The 21,343-nt window shown below is 43.8% G+C and overlaps 1 long non-coding RNA gene across 1 annotated transcript in view; it reads left to right on the top strand.

Annotated features, from left to right (window-relative positions):
- The window catches only part of LOC149126092 (uncharacterized), a 78,950-nt gene extending 60,648 nt beyond the window's left edge, over window positions 1-18,302 (top strand). Inside the window, exon 3 of the long non-coding RNA XR_016236264.1 lies at window positions 18,242-18,302. This is a non-coding gene — a long non-coding RNA (uncharacterized LOC149126092). The remainder of the gene's footprint in view (window positions 1-18,241) is intronic.
- Window positions 18,303-21,343: the final 3,041 nt, after the last annotated feature.

Raw genomic sequence — 21,343 nt, 5'->3', positions numbered from 1 at the left:
AAGCCAGGAGCCAGGTGCTTCCTCCTGGTCTCCCATGCAGGTGTAGACGCCCAAGCACTTGGGCCATCCTCCACTGCCTTCCCTGGCCACAGCAGAGAGCTGAACTGGAAGAGGAGCAACCGGGACTAGAACCCAGTGCCCATATGGGATTCCGGCGCCACAGGCGGAGCATTAGCCAAGTGAGCCACAGCGCCGGCCCACATAACCCTGTTTTAAAAGCATATTCCTTGAGACTGCAGCTTTGTAAGGAAGCAGTGTTTACGCGCATTTTGATCACACAGTGCCTCTTCAGAGTAAACCCAGAGTGTCTCTGGGGAGTGAATCTTCACTGTGTGGGCTGTTCTCTAGTTTCTTTCCTGAGAGTTCACCTGCGCTTTCAAGAATGACCATCTGATCCCAGCAACCCCTATGGAAGACCCAGATTGAGTTCTTGGCTTCTGGTTTGGCCTGGCCTACCCCTGACCATTGCTCATATTTGAGGAGTGAAACAGCAGGTGGGAGATCTCTGTCTCTCTCTCCCTCTTTCTCTCTCACTCTTTGCTCCTGTCTCTGTCTGCCTTTCAAGGAGATTCAAATAAATAAATAATTTTTTAAAAGAATGGCTTTCCCATCTCATCTTCATTTTCTTTGATTTGACATCCAATAAACCAAAGTCAGTGGCTCCCAAACTTTAGTCCTTCAGAGAGTTTGTTAGAAATGCAACCTCAGATGCAGCAGTCTCAGATGTACTTCCAGTGTGAAACTTGAGCACTGAGCCCAAGCAATCCATGCAGCTGTTCCCAAAGGCAAGCCTGCACCTTGAGAGTGCTACAGGGGTTAAGAGCTTGGGCCTAACAGACCTCAGTTGACCTTGGCTTAGCCTCTAACTAGCTGAGTTCATTGAGCTTTCTATGCCTAATTTTCCCTTCTGTAGCATAGAGTAGTTAGCAGTTCCTTTCTCATGAATTTGTTATGTGGAATAAAAGAAAATTATGAAATCAGTTAAACACAGTGCCTTATAAAGACATAGAAAGAAAGGCTCCACGGGGCTGGTGCTATGGTGTAGCTTGTAAAGCCACAGTGCTGGTATGCCACATGGACACTGGTTCGTGTCCCAGCTGCTCCACTTCTGATCCAGCTCTCTGCTATGGCCTGGGAAAGCAGTAGAAGATGGCCCAAGTGCTTGGGCCCCTGCACCCATGTGGGAGACCCAGAAGAAGCTCCTGGCTTTGGGTTAGCACAGCTCTGGCCTCTACTGTCATCTGGGAAGTAAAGCAGCAGATAGAAGACTCTCTCTCTCTCTCTGCCTCTGATCCTCTGTAACTCTGCCTTTCAAATATATAAATAAATCATTTTTTTAAAAAAGTCCTTTAAAAAGAAAAAAAAAAAAAGAAAGGCTCCTTACAGAGGCTGGTACAACATGGCCACAAATAAAGTTTTGAGATGGCCGCAGGTAAGGCAAGTGAATCACTAGAGGCAGCTGCGCGAGGAAATCGCACGCTTTCCTAGTCCTGCCTTACAACAAAGGGTCGGGGTGGGGGGGCTGCTCAGCACAGGAGACTGGACTGACCAAATGCTCCAGTCATGTTCAAGGCCAGGAAACACTCTTTACAAGGAACTTGGCAATGCATTTTTTAATACAATGTGCAACCTTGATTCCTAACTCTCTGCTCTAATCAACTGATCCTAAACTGAAGTAAGGTTGGGTAAAGTAGAATTTTTGAATACAAATTGAAATTAAAAGAAAACATAATGTCATTCATATAAGAAAGAGACCATGCATTACAAATATAAAAGAAAAAAAAAATAAACAAGACCTGGGGAATGTCGTTGGTGATAATGCAGAGTTAATGAAAGTAATGGTAAATAAATATTAAATAATTGTAATGAGCTCAGAAACAGATGACACTAATTTGCATCTATGAGTGCCAGGTGTTAGTTCACCTGACACTTAAATTCTTAAGGGCTATTATTTTCTTAAACTCTTAAGGACTATTATTTTTCACCAAAGATTTTAGCTGTTTTTAATAGTTGATCTATGATAATTAACTCTGATTCTTATAATCACCATTTACTGAGCACTTAACTGTGTGGAAAACATTTTATGTTCATTATTTTAATTATAAAACACAGCTACTATGTACATAGGTTGTTACCATCTTGACTTTATAAGCCATGAGTGACAAACCACCATAGACTAGAGGCAATGGATGGAGCCCTGGTTGGAACCCAGCTGTCTCCCAGGCAAGGCGTCTTTCCACCACACTTGGTGCCTCTCAGTGGAGGGTCATGGCTGTCCTTAGGCTGGTGACCTCTGAGCCACAGCTGGCCTGCTTCACCATAGAGCCCTGAGTTTCCTGCTCTCTTTATGATGATGAATTGAAATAGACAGTTGCCCAGGTTATACTTGGCTTTGGGCAAATTACATAATCTAATTGTTCTGAAGTATGTCTAATGACCCAAAAGATTTAGGTAACACGAAGCTTTTATCTATAACAGTTATGTCCTGTTTCTTCATTTGTATTCACAGAAAATGAGAAAAATATTTGGCCAAGGATCTTCAATGCTACGAACAGTGTTAAGGTTGATAATGGTTAAGATATATTAAGAATTTGTGCAAAGGCATCTGGCTGGGCACTGTATGTATTGCACCTCACTTAGCTCACCTGGCGCTGTGGTGAGGCTGATCCTCACTATAAAGATTCAAAACTTCAAGTCACAAGACCAATGATTCACAAATTTTTAGTGACCCTACCAGGACTGGAAGCCAGGAGAGATATATTTGTGGCCTTAAAACCAAGACAGATAACACAATAAGTAAAACACGGCACAAGGGTGCCAGGGTAGGCAGATGGCCACTTAGTTCTCTCATCGTGAGGCTGTGCAGGAATGCAAATCCTGTCTTCTGATTTTTTTCAGTTCAGGAATATGAATATTTTTGGTGTTAAATCTAATTTTTAAATGTGGCAATCTAGTTATTTCAAATGTGTTTCTTTGAACTTTTTTTTCAAAGATTTTATTTATTTATTTGAGAGGTAGAGTTACAGGCAGAGAGAGGGAGCAACAGAGAAGGTCTTCCATTCCCCACGTGGCCGCAATGGCTGGAGCTGATCTGATCTGAAGCCAGGAGCCAGGAGCTTCTTCTGGGTCTCACACATGGGTGCAGGGGCCCAAGCACTTGGGCCATCATCTGCTTTCCCAGGCCACAGCAGAGAGCTGGATCAGAGTGGAGCAGCCGGGACATGAATTGGCAGCCATATGGGATGCTAGCATTACAGGGGGAGGCCTAGCCCATTATATCACGGTGCTGGCCAATCTTTGAGCATTTTGAAGACCCAATAAACACATTTGTGGGCAGAGTGTAGCACTGGGCTTCCTGGATGTCACTTCTGATCTAGGTTCTGAGCTGTTAGTCCTACAGGAGTTCTAGCATCTTCAATGTTAGCTCTACCAGCTCTTATTTCCTAGTGTGCCATTCTTAAGTCTATTATTCCTCTTAGTTCTCAGTTCTCAGATCCAAGGCTAGCAGAGGCAGAGGCTCACTATACAGCTTCCATTAAGGGACATTATTCACAGAACTTCTGTTCCCAGGAGCAGTCTTGTACTGCTATGACTTTAAGACTGATACATGTTTGCATCTACCAAGGCATAAGGGACAACTTTTTATTTAAAAAATACATGGTGCCCCTTGGGGTTTCCTTGCCTTTTAAAATTTGGAAATATGAGCCTATGTGTAGTGCACTTGAATTTTCCATTGTTTCTGAAAGCCTTCTGTCTGCCTCCTGTTATCCTGGTGCACCCTGTCATAGTGGCAGTGCTTTAACATGGAAATTGGCTCCATCTTTGTTTCCACACCGGTATCCAAAAGTCTGTTTGAATTGACAGAGTCTCCCTTTAGGGATTTTCCCATAGACAGCTGGGTTCTCAGGGCTCTGTCTTCACTCCATCTTCAAAGCCGATGAGGGAAGCTCCACAGACTGAGAAAGCCTGAGCAGTAGCTCTTCGTGTGTTGATTCCACTTCCCACTCTGGTTTATTCATATCTGGGCAGAACTGTGACCGTGAGAGTTTTGATGCGCACAGGAGGAAGGCCATCACAAGTGAGCATTCACAGTTTAATATAGTACCAACTGAGTGGGCTGTGCTGAAGAGAGAAGGAAAATGGAGTTGTCTTTTTTTTTTTTTCACAAAATAACTACATGCTGACTTGAATCACCAAATGAGCTACAATAGAAAATAGCAAATGAAGCTCTGACAACACATTTTAAGAAGGGCCTATGGATTTGTTTATGTCATTTCTCTCTGGAAAGTAAGACTTGTCTGGGAGTTGATAAGAGCTATTTGAGAAACACGATTTTCGTAGATCCTTAAAATATCTACAGAACTGGGAAATATACCCTAGCTATTCCCAGAAACCATTTTAATGATGAAAATGGACCAAAATGCCAGTCTCTGAGTGCCCATAGCCTTTCCTCTTCTCCCTGTCTGCAGAGAAGAGAACGGATTTTCCTGCTCTTCTCCTACTCTCTGCCTTGCTCCTCCTCTGGTTATGCTGAATTCAGAGACCAGGGGCTAAAAGAATGCACAGAGAAAATTTCACTCTGGAGAGCTCTGAAGAGTGGGACAAAAACCTGGTTGGAGCCCCTTGTACTGAGGGCAGAGCAGGGCAATGAAGAAGAAGCAACTGAGACCAATGACAGAGATTAAACAGACTAAGTGAGAGAAACCACCTTGGAGAGGAGACTAAGACATTCTAGCAGCTTCCAAGTCCACAGGAGAAGAAGTATGATTTTAATACTATTCTCTTTGATGTTGCTAGAGACATATGACAACTCAATACGCTCCCTGTTTCCATAGTGTTTACATTTCAAGTTTCCCACAGACTGAAGCCCATGATGGCCTTAGTAGGCTTACAACTCTGTATGACCTTACTTATTCACCCCTCCTTTGATTTGCACCCTCTCTTTCCAAAGAGATATAGACAGTCAGCAGAGAAACCCAGAGACAGGAGACTTTACTTTCTCAACCAGGGGTAAGAGTTTTTTGATTTAATTTAAAGCTACTCCCAGATTTCAGAATTACCTGCATCTGTGAAGTTACAGGTCAGCATCTGGTGGTTTCTTTGCCTTTGAAGTCCTTCGAGGAATTCATGGTGACCTTGTACGCTCCCATATGACCAGGACTGGAATTGATATTTGGACTCTTCTGAAATCTCTTATTCAGTCATTTAATCAATAAATATTCATTGACCACTTACCATGCAGCAGACACCTGTTCTTGTATCTGAGGGTTCAGTAGTTAAGGGAATCAATTGACAACCCTCTTCCACAAAGCCTGCCTATCTTTATAGATAGATAGATAGATAGATAGATAGATAGATAGATAGATAGATATAGATATATCTTTTTCAAAAGAAATGTTCTTATTATGTAGGGGAGAGATGTGAGTGGCAGGTTATAAATTTGGTAGTGACCTTACCAAGAAAATTAAAATCGTATCTCAGCATCTTCCTTTTGGACTTCTAGGGAATAGGGATGATTCCAAATATTTCCTGTTTTATCCATCCAAAAATAACTTAAAGGGAATTGAAAACATTTATCTTCAGAGCATGGACTATGGTCAAGAATTAGAGGGAGCTGGGGGTCAGTGGTACAGGCCAGGGGTTCACCAGGCCAGAGTTGAATCCCTGCCTTGTCTCTGTGCTTGGGGCAAGTTGCATAATCTAAGACTTGTTCCATCACTGGTAATGATAATAACAGTACCTACCTCATTAGGAGTCATGTGTGGACTGAATGAGTTCATCCATGTAGAGTACTTAGCCCAAGTGTGTGCCAGAGAGAAATTCAACTATTATTATCTATTCTTATTACTTGGTTTCCTTACCTTTAAAGAGTGGCCTAGAGGAATCTAGCTCTTCTTAATATAAAACTCTCCTTAACAAAAGACAATAAAAATATATTATAGATGAAAAAATCTCCTGGACAAGTGCAGAGAGGCATCAGGGAAATCAAATAATGATAGGTAAGGGTGATAGCAAGTCTATGCATGATTTAGAGTAGGACTAAGGCATATGGCTTCTTCATGTAGTATGTGTGTCCTCGTGTATCTGTGTCCCTTTCCCTCTCCCTCCCTCCCTCCCTCCCTCTCTCTCTCTCTGTCTCTCTCTGTCTCTCTCCCTGTCTCCATCTAAGTTATTGTCTATGACCACAGCTAGCTGACTGTAAATGGCAACTTGACAAGCTTTCATCATCAAAGAGGCAGCAGGATTCCACCAAAACAAAGTCTTCAAAAGGCTCTTGGAAAATGCATATTTTGAAAAGATTGAGCAGGGATCCCAAAATTTTTGCACCCAAATAAAGTTATCTTTTAATTCCACTTTTTTCACAAACTTTTTGAAGTCCCTTCATCCAAGCCACTGTGTTCCAGGAGCTGTTTCCAGCTCAACAATTGCCTTGAGAGTATAAATTTTGATCTAAATGGTGTGGGCAAGCCATGCAAGGTGCCGGTGTTGAGCCAGTGAGGTTATCTCCCAGGCAGAGTTAGAGCAGGGGACCTGTGTACTCCAGGGTCTCCAAGGGCTCAGATCAGCAGTTAGACTCTCAGGCACCATCTACCCTAGCTGTGTTGTCAGTTTTTGGTGGTGGGTGAAGGGAGATTTCATCAACGCCTCTAACTCCCAATTTTATCTCCAAGGTTTTGAATGGAATATTGATAGGAGTTGAACCCATCGGGCAAATGGTGGTCTAAATGACCTCTGAGTGAGTCCAGTGCTGACTCTGGATTAAACTGTGGCTTCATCTCATTCCTCTCATCAAGGACCTCTTTGATGTTGAGACAGAATTTGTCTTCATGCTCTCTGCCACTTGGCTTTCCACCAGAAATGCAGGGGAGAGAACACACGGAGGCCAGGCAGTGGATTCCAATCCTGGTCTGCCACATTCTGGCTGTTTTTTTTTTCTTTATCATGATCTGGCTGTAGAATCCGAGCTTCCTCATCTGCAAAAAGCCAGCCATGCAGCAGAAGACACTGAGGAGTGAGGGTCATCCCTCCACAACCCCAAACACTGACGGATGCTCTGATTGAGGTGCTTCCCCCATCTCGGCACCAGTTGCTTCTGTGTGTCCTCTTGGTGCATTTTTTAAAGGCAATATTAATCACAATGACAGTGGGCAGCATTGGTTGTGTTGATGAGCTTTGCAGTCACACTGACCAAGTCAAATGCTATTTCTATCATTTTATTCCAGGACACTTTTTTTTTTTAAGATTTATTTGAGAGGTAGAGTTACAGAGAGATGGAAAGGCGGAGAGAAAGTTTTTTCCATCTCCTGGTTCACTTCCCAAATAGCAGCAACAGCTGGAGCTGGGATGATCCGAAGCCAGGAGCCAGAGCCTCTTCCGGGTCTCCCACGTGGGTGCAGGGATCCAAGCACTTGGGCCATCTTCTACTGCTTTCCCAGGCCATAGAGGAGAGCTGGATTGGAAGTGGAGCTGCTGGCACACAAACCAGCACCTATGTTGGATGCAGGTGCCACAGGCAGAGACCCAACCTACTGTGCCACAGTGCCAGCCCTAGGCATACTTTTTTAACTTCTTGTGCCTCACTTTCTTTATATAGAAAATGAGGATTGTTACATGAACTATCTCAAAAGGTGTTACAATGGTGTGATGAGTGCTGCTACATGCAGAACTTTAATAAGTGTGAACTATTATTTTTTTTTTTTTATTCATGCCATGGTTTGGATGTGATCTGAGTGTGTCTCTACAAGCATTCTTGGATTGGAAGCTTGATCATAAGAGTGTCAAAATGCGGAGGTGGCAGAACTTTTAAGAGACAGATCCTCATGGGGGGCCACTGCGGACACTGTCTCTGAAAGGGATGAAAGTATTCTTTTGGCCCCCTGAGTTAGTGTCCACAAGAGCGAGTCATTATAAAAGAGTGAGCATAAAGCAATCAACCAGTCATGTAGGAGGGAAAGATGGGATCTGGGAGATAAAGCAACAAAGAAAGAAAAAGTCAAAAGCTTGTTTACTCCACACCTTCCAGAGTGTTCACATGACAGTGGAGCACTAAAGACCTGTCACAGGGTTCACTGGGCTAACCCTTCTCACCATGAGTTGCATACATCAAGGAACTATGCCCTGCTTACTTGTGTACCATCAAGCCTGGCCCAAAGAAATACTTAGGAAAGGTTGTTGGGTTAAATAAATCTCAAACAAGATAAGAAAGTAGAACTATGACTTACTGCTAGGCTATCAAGCCCTGCAGTTTATTTGGTGACCTGAACATCTGCAAATTGGTAATGCACATGGTCACCTGAAACCCTTTACTTGTTATCAGTGGCAGATCTAGAGCCCAGGTTGCCTGCTCCAAGGATTCCCAGCATGCTCCTCAAAGTCATTAACAATCTGGGGAGACTCAGCCAATTAGGACATCTGGTCAGCTTGATACAGCTTAGCCTCATAGATGCTGTTGAACACGAGGAACACAATATCCTTCCTGCAGTAAGAATTCTCGGATTACCTTCTGGCAGCAGGGCGTCCTCTCCATCAGCAGGACTGTTACCCACCTGACCTCTCAGGAACCACTTCCCTCCTGACGTTCATTTGATGACTCTGTGGTTCACAAAATGGTATGCTTGTGGCTTGAAAGGGCTTTTCCCCCTCTTCCTTCTTCAGCATGAGTCATCTATTTCTGCAGCCCGTGGGATGCTTCCTCTGTGCCTTCCCAACGCATATGTAAAGAAGGCAGGGAGGCTATAAAAACAAAGCCTCTAGAAGCAGAAGTGGCCACAGATCCACCATCTAGAGCTCCCGCACCAGCATGCTCCTAGGTTGCAGAGCTGTTGGGAACACCAGCTCAGAGGTCGGACTGCCTCAGTTCATTCTCTTGCCATTCCCTTGACAGCCTTGTGACCTCAGGAGTATGATCTTACCTCTCCATGTTTCTATTTTGCCCTCTGTAAAATGGGGGTAAACAGGAGAACCTACCTCATGGCAGGCTGTGAAGATTGGCTACTTGAACACAGGCAAAGCATGTTGCATAGTGCATCTAGCACATGGTAAGGGCTCAATAAAGAGCATCTAGAATTTAGTATTTCTGAGGCCACTGCCAGTTCTCACCAATAAATACATGCCTGAATAAATGACAAGTGGAACTGAATGAGTCATGGTCTTGGAGGGAAAATGCATGATTGCCATAGTTACTCATCCCATTCTCTTGGTTCTTTCCTTCCTGTCTAGTTACGTCCTAATAGCAGTAGCCAATTTTGCAAAGGAAATTCTTCATGTGTTTGACTAAGAACAGTCATTCCCCCAAACAACTCTCAAATGAATCCAATATTCCATTTTCATTCATCTTTTATTCTAAACCATTGCCTATTTCCCCTCATGTGAAAGATTTTTTTTGAACTAGGATTTAGAAGGAGAAAGAAGGTAGGTAATGGTACAGTTTAATTCCTATTTTAAAATGTTCTTTTAAAAAATGTGTCCTTGCTTTCTTAGAGCCTTGGCACCCAGGAGTCTGTTGGCATAGAACTGTGCTCCTGGTGGAGAGAACCTCACTGGCAGCATGCCAGGTGTGGTTTGTGCCACCTTCTCCTCTTGCTTTCAGTTGCAAATGAAGTAAATTTCTGGAAGCCACTCACCATGTATTGACATCTGATAATGGATACAAGAAAATAAAATACAGCAGAATCATCACCCACCCACTCCAGTGCCCTGATCGGAGATTTTTCAGGAGCAAGATAGGATTACTCTTGATGTCTTGAAGCCCCAGTTGTACATTTTTCCTGCTTAGAAGTGAACCGGCAGAAGTGTGTGCCAACCAATGATGAATTCAAGAGCTTTTGGCACCCACTGTCATTTGTGTTTCTCAAGCACAGAGGTGGACTCCTCGCATTTTGCTGGGCTTCTGCTCTCCTGTTCACTGAGGAAGAATGAAAGAAGATAGGAGACAGCGCAAAGTTTCCAGCGAGAGTCTAGGTAGAAAAGAGAATAGGTATTTCTATCACTGTTTTCCCCAAGGATAACTTAATGCTTTCGCTTTGTTCTGGACATGCGGAGGTGCAGGGGAGAAAACATGAACTGAGGCTCTTTCTATGCAAGCCTGTGTCCTGCCAATTAAGCCCACCTTCAAAGAATACAGTATGGCTCTTTCTACCCTGCGTGGTTTGGCAGACACCTTTTGTAGCAAGTAACGATGCCAGCAGTTTGCAGCAGCCTCCGCCACAGCAAATCAGCTGTGATATTAAAAAGAAAAACAGCCTGGCAATGTGGAAATGATCCCATTCAGCAGTATTTCCCAAAACAAGAGGCTTAATTTTGCTGCCCAAGTGAGAGTGGAGGAGCTACTTAAGCCTTCATTCCAAATGCCATTCTCCACCATCAGATTTTGGTTGTTTATTTTTTAATCTTTTAAACAAAAAGGCAGCATTGTGACTGTATTTAAATAGCCCAAGTGGAATGAAGATTTGGTAATTGCACAGTAAATTTAAGGGAGCCAAACTCAGAAGAAAGGAAATTGGGTCATGCAAGGTAAAGAAATTGTTGTCCCCTGAACTTGCTGGATTGACTCTGTGCTGAAACCACTTTATTTTCTGTAATAATAACTCCAGAAGCAATCTGGATTATTCTTTCTATGCAGACTACTGGTCTTACTGAAGACGCAACACAGATTTTTTTCCAATAATCTGTAACTCCTGAATTAACAAGGACGTTTGTCAGCTCTTCCCCTCATTTTGTGCGAGTTCACTCTTCTTAAAAGCATCCTATAGAGCCAGGAGAAGGAAGGGGTTTATTCAAATGCACAACTTCATCATCCAGCCTTTGGTACTCAGAAAACTGCAGGTGCTCAAAAAGTATACATTTTCTTTTAGCAGCTGCTGTTCCCAAGCTTATCCAGATAGAGTTGTGGCTGCCGAGGTTCAGGTTCTCCATCTGTATAGTTGAGGCCTTATATTCCCACTAAATTAGTTTTTTTTTTTAATTTTTACTTATTGAAATCTCTATTTAGTGGAGCATTAAGCCCTTGACTATAATGTATCTTCAAATCCAAAAAAGAGAGAGAGAAGGAGAGAGAGAGAGAGAAGAAAGAAGAAAGAAGGAAGGGAGGGAGGGAGGGAGGAAGGAAGGTGGGTTAGAGATGGTGGGGAGGGAGGAAGGGAATATCATTTATATTCTTATAATTTTATCTATGAACTATATTGAATCTGTTCTCTTTATTAATATCACATTAACATGAAAAAATAAAGTATCAGATGGTTAAAAAAAACTAAAATAAACAGGAAGGGAAAAAAAATAAGGCCTGTGTGGCTAAGAAACCCCCAAAAGGACAGGAACGTAGGGAACCAAGAAGAGTTCTGTCCATCTGGGGATGGTCCACGGCCTTCTCACCAGAACTCTTTAAGTAAGAAAGATGGAGCCAGTAGGCATTACTGCACAGAGCCAGGACCATGCTATTCACCAAACAACTAAATAATTGTGTAGCCTGGGCAGCAATGAGCTGAGTCATTTTTGTCTCTTTCCTTCTCTGAACCTCAGTTCCATATCAGTAAAATAAGCATGGTAATGGTTACCACCCCACAAGGCTGGTGCAAGAATCACATCACACTTGGTCTTAGCCAAAAGGCCAAGAAGTGATAAGAATTTAATCAGATATTTCATGCAAAGTGCTTTGTATGATGCCTGGCACAAGAAGCACTAGGTAAACAATAATGGTAACTAACATTTTTTGAGCACTTACTATATGCCAAACACTGTCTAAAAAAGAGTAGATTTACTTATTTATTTGAGAGGCAGAGTTACAGACAGAGAGTGGGAGAGACAGCAAGAGAGGTCTTAGATCCTCTGATTCACTCCTCAAATGGCCACCATGGCTGGGGCTGGACCGGGTTGAAGCCTACAGCTAGGAGCCTCTTCCAGGTCTTCCACAAGAGTTCAGGGGCCCAAGCACCTACATCTTTCACTGCTTTCCCAGCCCGCAATCAGAACTTGATCAGAAGAACAGCAGCCAGCACACACACTGGTGCCCATGTGGGATGCCGGCGCTGCAGGAGGAGTCTTAGCCCACCACGCGACCGTGCCTGCCGGGCTGCTCTTGGACCTTTAAACGTAGTTTGAAACTCTTAAGCCAACCTACAAAGTAGGTATTTTTGTACCTGTTAAAAAATGAGGAAAAGAGCCATCAGTAGTAATTAAAGGTCAGATGACTGTGTCAGTTGCTTCATACATAATCGCCAGTTAATTACTAGACACCTGTTTGGCTTCTTGGGATGTCAAGTGGCCTGGGTTTTAATCTGATATCTCTTGCTTATCGACTAGGTGACCTTGGACAAAGGATGTAATGGCACCGAGCCTCTATTTTCTTATATGGAAAATGGGGCTAATGATCACAACTACTTAATAAGATTCATTTGAAGATAACTGAACCACATAAATGAAGTTCATTTTTCCAGGAAGAACTAGTAACAATGCAGTTGAAAACGGAGTAGTGATTAGGAGCCTATTGCTTGTTGCAAAGCCCTGGACACTGAGCTTATTAACTTGATGACCTTGAACAAGCAATTGAACCTCTCACGTCTGCCCCTCTTGTTGGAGACAGAGACAATATTGTGAGGTGTGGATGAGTTGAGACAGGTAAAGTGTTTTCTTCATTGGTGCTCAGCAAATGCATAAGCACATTGATGGACATGAGCCTTCATAATGACAGAGTCAACCAGAAGTCAGACTGGTAGCAGAGGCAAGGAAATCTGAGAATTCCCAGGAGGCAAATGGTAGTTTCTAAGTGGTGGGCAGAGAGGAAGTCCGAGTTGAGTCTCAAATTCAACTCAAGGCAAAATTTCCTGTGGCAGGCCCTCCACTGGGCCCTGGGAATAGGCAGATAAATATGGACAGCTCTGCCCTCTGGGTGAACAGTCTACAGCAAGGGGAAGACAGGGTAGGAGGCATCTGCTAGTGTAGCAGGTGTTACACAGGCAACACAGAGCAATCAGGGGAACCATATGAGAAAGTTGGGAGCAGGGAACTCTACCTTACGGGAAAGGATAAGGCTCAGAAGAGGGAAAGAAGAACAAAGCTGGAGATGGCAATTCCTGATCCACTAAGCCACCAGCACGTCTTAAAGGAAAACTGATGCCAGTGGACATGAACAACAACACTGTAAATGATTGAGAAGGGTTCTTGTATTCTTACCCTCTGCTGTCGGAAACTACTGGATCCCAGGTGATCCTTGATTTCTGAAAGTTAACTTAGTGAAGCTTGTCTGGTTTCCAAGCTAGAAATCACCCAGCTCTGCTCTTTCTGTTTTAGGCACAATTTTGTAAAGGTAAGCGAAGTGACAGGAACCTACTTCAATTGCCTTGAGGAAAAAGGAGAATTGATTGAATGACTGAGCTGAATATCAGAGGTGTTTCTAGCTTATGGCAGATGTAGGGCCTCCAACTAGGTATCCTTGGTCTCCTTCCCCCTCATCTTTCACTTTTACTCTGTTGCTTCTTTCTCAGACAGGTTTTCCAGGTTAGCAATTCTCCCTTCCCACCGTGGAGTAGTTGTTTTCCAATAACTTCCATGAAACTCCCTAATGTAGTTTCATTGTCTTTCTTGGGGTATGAGTTCAGCCTTAACCCAACCACCGTATTGAGAGGAGTGGAGTGGCACATTGGTCGTGTCTGCTGGACAGAGCAAAGAAACCACTGGGCAAGGTCAGTGATACCCGAACAGAATTAACAGAGTGGAGGGTGATGGTTTCGCAAAAGGTCCCTGGACCTAGGATCACTTTTATCCACCGTGTGCCCTCTGAATGAAGGCAGGAAATAGGAGGAGGAGGGAAAGGGAAAACAGCAATATGTGCAACCAGTCACCAGTGGGTTCACTCATGCAGTCACCTTCATCATGGTGAACCCTCTTGAAATTAAAGCTACGTTATTCCTCATTTTAATATGTTCCAAGCCTTTCCCTACTTTTGGAAATTTCTTGTATTAGATTTTGGAAGATAGTATCAGAGTCAAAGAAAAACACACTTGCAGATAAAGAAGTTTCCACTGTATCCAAAATAGCAGAAGCCCTGTGTGGTTTAGACTCTTCAGTATATCACTTTGTGTTCTTAAATTTGTGTCTATCTGAAACTCCTGAGATAGCTACTGAATGGTAAACACTGCAGATTACTCAGAAGCTGGGCACTAGGGACACTGACCTGCAGTCCCACGTATCCCCCTTACCCTCTGAATTCCTTTTTTTTTTTTTGGACAGGCAGAGTGGACAGTGAGAGAGAGAGACAGAGAGAAAGGTCTTCCTTTTGCCATTAGTTCACCCTCCAATGGCTGCCGCCGCCAGCATGCTGCAGCCGGCACACCGCGCTGATCCGATGGCAGGAGCCAGGTACTTATCCTGGTCTCCCATGGGGTGCAGGGCCCAAATACTTGGGCCATCCTCCACTGCACTCCCAGGCCACAGCAGAGAGCTGGCCTGGAAGAGGGGCAACCGGGACAGAATCCGGCGCCCCGACCGGGACTAGAACCCGGTGTGGCGCCGGCAAACCTCTGAATTCTTTAAACACAAGCAAAGACTTTCACTGACCAGAGCCAAAGATTCTGGGACATCTGGTCCGTCTTTTTGAAGACAGGATATTTGCAAGTGTTTCCAGTTTCTCTCAACCAGTGCAACCCTTTGTCCTTTTCAATTTTTGATTCTTCTTTTCAGTGTATCTGTTTGAAAGAAGGACACTAGACACTGGAAAGCTACAAAAAGTAGAACTGCAGAGCTCAATGTAATACTGTATTCATTATAATTATTTATGAGGGCTTTAGTCCTGAGACTAGAGCCTCTAGCTGTCCCTATAGTTGCCTCCACTTTGCATGTCTGTTTGGTGGTGTGACTCTAAGGCACCATCAAGACCTCAGAGCCACACAGTCTGAGCATTCAGGATACACACCCCCTCATTATCCTAAACCTCAAGACTTCAGATTGTACAGTTGAGGGGGCTAAGCACTCTTCCAATTCAGATGCACCAAGTGAGAGGCAAATGCAAATCCTCTAAGCCATGGCATTAACCAGTACATTTGCCCCTAAAAATGGCACTGGAGTAGGTGAATAGGATGCCCCACATCCATTCTGCAGCACTTCTATTTGTAGAGAAGATTTTCAGTCTTCACCCTAGGGCCACATAGGACCCGGGCACACAGCCACATGTGAGTTCAGTCACCTCTATGAGCATTGTACTGAATAAACATTCTAGGCAGCTGTGGCCAACACAGATTTCTCTTGCATTGCATCTCGGCAATGTGGTTGCAAAGCAAAGAAGCTGAACTGAGGGAGCGAACTCCAGGACGAAAGGCATAATGCTCTGTTGGGCTCCACACAGTTCTCCAGGCTCTGTCTAAATAGTTGAATGTTATCACCTGGTCACCAAATTGCCTGCCTAAAAGGAGGGGAGTTCAAATATCATGTTTAAGAAAGACTCTGCAGCTGTGCAAATACAGTCGGGCTGGACATTAATCCATTTGTCAGGTGAGATTTCCGTCTTTAAATAGTAAAGACGCCAAATGGAGCGAATTAGTGTCTCCACTGTGAAAGTTCTCCTCTGGGAATTTGGATTCTGGGTTTTCATGGGAACCAGTGGACAGTGCTCTCTACACTACCAGGCCCCAGAGTTTCAGCATCACTGTTAAATCTAACCCTTGCCATGGAGGGATGGGCTCTTAATGATTCTTGCCATTGTTCCCATTGTTGCGAAAGCTGCAGGTGCTTCCTACGCGGCAGCCACAGGGCCCAGTGCTAGAGTCATTGAGTAAGAATCAAAGCTTGCCCTGGGGTGCTTGGCGTCTAAGCACTAGGCAGGTATTTCCTTTTTTTTTTCCTTTTTTTTTCTTTTTTTTTTTAACTTTTATTTAGTAAATATAAATTTCCAAAGTACAGTTTATGGATTACAATGGCTTTCCCCCCCATAACTTCCCTCCCACCCGCAACCCTCCTATCTTTGGGTCCCTCTCCCATTCCATTCACATCAAGATTCATTTTCAATTCTCTTTGTATACAGAAGATCAGTTTAGTATATATTAAGTAAAGATTTCATCAGTTTGCACCCACACAGAACATAAAGTGTAAAATACTGTTTCAGTACTAGTTATAGCATTAATTCACATTGAACAACACATTAAGGACAGAGATCCTACATGAGAAGTACACAATGACTCCTGTTGTTGACTTAACAATTTGACAATCTTGTTTATGGTGTCAGTAATCTCCCTAGGCTCCATTCATGAGTTGCCAAGGCTATGGAAGCCTTTTGAGTTCGCCAACTTCGATCTTATTCAGACAAGGTCATAGTCAAAGTGGAAGTTCTCTCCTCCCTTCAGAGAAAGGTACCTCCTTCTTTGATGGCCCCGTTCTTTCCACTGGGATCTCACTCGCAGAGATCTTTCATTTAGGTGTTGTTGTGTGTGGGGTTTTTTTGGTTTTTGTTTTGTTTTGTTTTTGTTTTTGTTTTTTTGCCAGAGTGTCTTGGCTTTCCATGCCTAAAATACTCTCATGGGCTCTTCAGCCAGATCCGAATGCCATAAGGGCTGATTCTGAGGCCAGAGTACCAGGCAGGTATTTCAACATAAGTTTAGATTCAAAAAGAGCATTGGGTTGACTTCTGAGTGGAAGGCTTGTTTCCAGGAGGATTGTTAGAAAGGGAGGTGGTGACTGAGCCTGGTGACTGAGGAACACGTGGAAAGGTGAGGTGGCGGGAAGAGGGACCACCATGTGCAAAGACATCCAGATGAGTAAGACAGTTGAAGCGGGGAGCTCTGAAGGGTTTAGAGGTTCGCGCAGAGGAGGCAGGTGGCAAGCTCGGTGGGAGCCATGGAGGGCTTTCATCAGAGGGAGGAACTGAGCCAGTCCGTGTCTGAAAACTGACTTCTGGCTATAGTATAGAGGCCGGCAAATCCCATTATACTTTTTCTATGTCAAATGCATTCAGCTTTTCTTCTTTGTTAGTGTCTTCTGGAGATGGCAAATACATGCTGCCATGCCCTGTCTTCCTGCATCTGTGAGAGGTCACTCACCAGTCTTCAGCCTCTGTCTCACTACATCAAAATGTTAAACAAAACTTCTCTTCAACCCTGACGTTCAGGCCCCCTCCACCAAATCTCTGGAGCTGGCATTGAGTTGAAATGAGTTGCCCGTCCCTAGCTTGTTATTTGCAGTAACATGCCACTCTTCTTCTTCTTTTTTTTTTTTTAAAAAGAGATTTTTATTTACTTGAAAGGCTGAATGATAGGGTAGGGGCAATGGGGAGACATATTCTTCCCAACTGTTGGTTCACGTAACCATAAGTCCACAATGGCCGGAGCTGGTCCAGGCAGGGGCCTGAAGCCTGGAACTTCATCCTGATATCCCACCTAAGTGGCAGAGGTCCAAGTACCTGGGCCATCTTCCACTGCTTTTCCAGGCACAGTAGCAGGGCTGGATTGGAAGCAGAACAGCCAGCGTTCTAACCTGTGCTCTGATACGGGATGCCTACATTGCAGGCTTGGCTTTCCACGCTGTGCCCCAAGGCCCAGGACCATCTCACTCCTGATGCCCTCCTGACCTCTGCCTTCCCAGTGCTCTTGTCCCGCCCTCAGCAGCACGCAGGTCACTCCTGGTTCAGCAAGGGTTTTCTCCTTCTCTTTCTGCTTCTCTGCTTGGGCTCTTCTGTCTCTAGTCCTTAGCTTTCTCTGCTAGAAGGAGTATGAATCTATTCTGTGCCCTAAATCCAGGAGGAAAAATCCAGATCTTCTAGAGTCCCCATTGGCTTGGCTGTGGGTGAATTGAGAGCAGCTCCTCCTGCAAGGACTGGGTCTCCTGGGCATTCATGTCTGAGCCAGAGTAGACTGTGCTGGATGATTGATAAGAGCCCTGTGGTATCAGCGCCTGTGGCCGGGAAGCCAGGGAAGCAGGTGGGCAGTGGGGGGTGCAGAGCAGCTACAGGCCCACTAGGGAGCGTAAAGCTCTAACAGCTCCAACAGCCCTGTAGAGTGGGCCCCAGATGGCTCATCCTTCAGGCAAATGCAGGCCTCAGTCTTTGGACATGAATGTCCAGGAATCCTCTGCACCCTGGCCTTTGCAGCTGAGGCAATGTCAAAGAAATGTTTTTTCCATGCCCGAGACTCTCCCAACTCAGCTGACTTCAGAGGCAGAGGAGAGTGACAGCAATGCCGTGGGTCTGGTTTTAGAACTTCTAATTTACTCCCCAAAGGGGCTTTAATGGTAACTTATGTTCATTTATAATTTTGGTTTCCAGGTTTTGTGACCTCAACAAAACTGATGGAGAGAGTTCCATTTTACTGTACTGCTGCATAAGGTAAGTTGCTATGCCCCCAGATTGCAAAATCTCGGTGTTAAAGACCCTGAAATATAACCCTATAATCTCCCATAGCAATTTATAAAATACCCCAGGTTTTAAACTGTCTTTTCTGCAGCCACACCCTAGTTCGGAAGTTGGAAAACATGATCCTGGGGCACAGAAGCAGTAGCCCCAGACTTTCAGTGTTCACTCAGCACATTTTGTCCATTTTTATTATTTGTTTTCATTTTATTTGAAAAGCAGAGAGACAGAGACAGGAAAGCATAGAGGTATCCTTTCCCAGATACTTGCAACAGCCCAGACTGGGCCGTGTGAAAACCAGGAACCCAGAGCTCAATCTTGGTCTCCCACCTGAGTCCAGGGAGAAAGTATTTGAGTTATCGTCTGCTACCTCCCAGGTGTTCATTAACAGAAACCTGGATCAGAAGCAGAGTGGAAGGGACTTTAAATAGGCATTTGTATATAGCAATCAAGCATCCCAAGTAGCATCTTTTTTTTTTTTAAAGATCTATTTATTTATTTGAAAGTTAGAGTTACACAGAGAGAGTAGAGGCAGAGAGAGAGGTCTTCCATCCGTTTGCTGGTTCACTCCCCAGATGGCTGCAATGGCTGGAGCTGCACCAATCCGAAGCCAGGAGCCAGGAGCTTCTTCCAGGTCTCCCATGCAGGTGCAGGGGCCCAAGGACTTGGGCCATCTTCTACTGCTTTCCCAGGCCATAGCAGAGAGCTGGATCGGAAGAGGAGCAGCTGGGACTGGGACTAGAACTGGCTCCCATATGGGATGCTGGCGCTTCAGGCCAGGGCTTTAACCCACTGTGCCACAGTGCCGGCGCCCCAAGTAGCATCTTAACTGCTGAACCAAACACCTGACCTCACTCATTGCTTTTTTATCCCAGATAACTTTAGCGTTAGCCAGTTACAGTGGTTCCATTCTTTGGAGAGCCTGTTAATCCTTTTTGCTCTCATAAGAACTGAAGCAAACCAAACTGCTCTCTTTGGCTCTTTCTCTTTACTCCCTCAGACGAATTCCTTCATAGCATATGTGGCTGTTCCTATGGCCATGAAAGACATCCATCAAAGCTGAGTTTACTTTGAAATTTTGCTATTACCAAGCCAAAAAGAAAAGAAAAAATGAATAAAGAAAAGAAACATCCTAGGAAATTGGTAGATTGCTAACCTTTATGAAAATCTACATTTCGAGTCAGGATGTTTGTATGCTGGCTCATGTTCTGAGATGATCTTAGGTTATTCCCTGTCCCTCAGTGCCTTGCCTTCTTGAACAACACAAATGAAAAGATAAGATAGGTTTTTATTTGATCAAAAAGTTATTTAATTTTGGGCTTGCAGGAGACAGAACCCTGAAGTTTTCAGACAAGCAGAGAAATAAGCACCAGTATCAAAGATTGGAAAGGAATAACCAGAAAGGTGGGGGAGAAATGAGAAAAGCAAACGGTTATGAAAAGCAAGAAAAGTTAAGGTCTTAAGAGGATAAAGCTTAATGAACAATGTCCCGTATTCCTTACAGTTGATATATTTTACCTAGTAGCCAATAAGTAGATTGAAGAGTGATTAGATATGAGGGTAGAGAATGGAGTGGAAGGAAGCATCTCAAACTACTATTATTCATTTCTTTGGTGGAAGAAGGAAAGAAATGGAGAGGAAGACCGCACAGAATATTAACTTCTTTTACAAACTCATGTACTATTTGGTTCTTTATTACTTTTGCAATTTTAAAAAGTCCAAGGAATGAATGAAAAGTGAAAAAAGGGAGATGGCAACTATAAGCTATACTTCTAAGATGGTTTCCTAATAGAAGCAAATGCGTTATGCAAGATTTTTTGTGGCCAAAAGAAGGAGCCAAAGTAGAAGGGTAAAACCATGGGCATCAACAGGTCATTTTTCACATTTGATTCAGACTTTAACATTCCACTACGGTAGCACTTTTCCAAAAGTCTCTGTAGTGACAGAAGAGAAGGAAGAGTGGATTGAAAGAGAAAATAAGAAGGAATCTATGAAGGTACTTGAAGAAATTCATGGGGAATGTAAATAAATTCAGGGGCAGGCCTTTGGCTGAGCAGTTATGACAGCACATGGGATGCTGGCATCCCATATCACAGTGTCTGGGTTTGAGTCCCAGTTCTGCTCCTGATCCCAAATTCCTGCTCATGTGCACCTGGAGAGGCAGTAGGTGATGGCTCAAGTAGTTGAGTCCTGCCAACAACATGGGAAACCCAGTTCTTGGCTGTTGCAGGTATTTGGAGAGTGAAGTAGCAAGAGAAAGCTTACTCTGTCTCTCTGTCTCTCAAGTAAAATTTTGAAAAATATTTGCACCACATTACTTTTGAAAAGAATGTTTGTTTTGGTGCAAAAAAATGTAAGTCCACGCTTATTTTTCATCATATATCTCCATGAACTTTTTGACGTTTCCTTAGAAGCTTCTCACCCAGTTCACGGAAATCATTCCCAGGGTTCCATGTGGACTACTTGTAGATTGCTGCCCACCCACTTGTCAAGTCCACTATGGCCTTTAAAATCCTAGCCCAGGTTGGCAGTATTGTGATGGCTTTGAAGTACAATCCATCCAAGTAGACCAGCAGCCTCTCCGTACTCAAACATTGTGTCCATGCTGCTCAGCTGTAAGAGTAGCCTAACTCTTGAAGAGACCGGGATCTCTCTCAGATCTAAGTCTTAGACTTCACCTATAAATCCTACTGGGGAAAGAGGACATAAACACAAGCAGAAAAAAACTACTATCTCATGACATGTTTTAACATGGTTTTTTTCTAGTTGAAAGCAGTCAGTCAACAGCATCGTGTCAGCCTCTTAGAAAAACATGAAAAAGAGCATTTTGTTATATGTGTATTTGAAGGGGGGAGAAGTTAAAAAGCTCTTTGAGGTCAGGAATGAAAGACAATATTGGAAACTTGACAACAGGTGGATCTTTTAAAAGAATGAAGACCAAAACAGGGGATGCTGGAGGGACAAAGGCAGGAGAAAGCCCACTTCATAGAATTCTTCTCAGGTTCTTTGAGTGAAATG

The sequence above is a fragment of the Oryctolagus cuniculus genome, chromosome 6, assembly GCF_051225735.1.
Source record: "Oryctolagus cuniculus isolate XC-2025 breed Fujian yellow rabbit chromosome 6, ASM5122573v1, whole genome shotgun sequence".
In the NCBI taxonomy this organism is placed as follows: domain Eukaryota; kingdom Metazoa; phylum Chordata; class Mammalia; order Lagomorpha; family Leporidae; genus Oryctolagus; species Oryctolagus cuniculus.
Note: the sequence above shows the minus strand (reverse complement) of the source record. Positions and strands in the feature narration are given on the sequence as shown.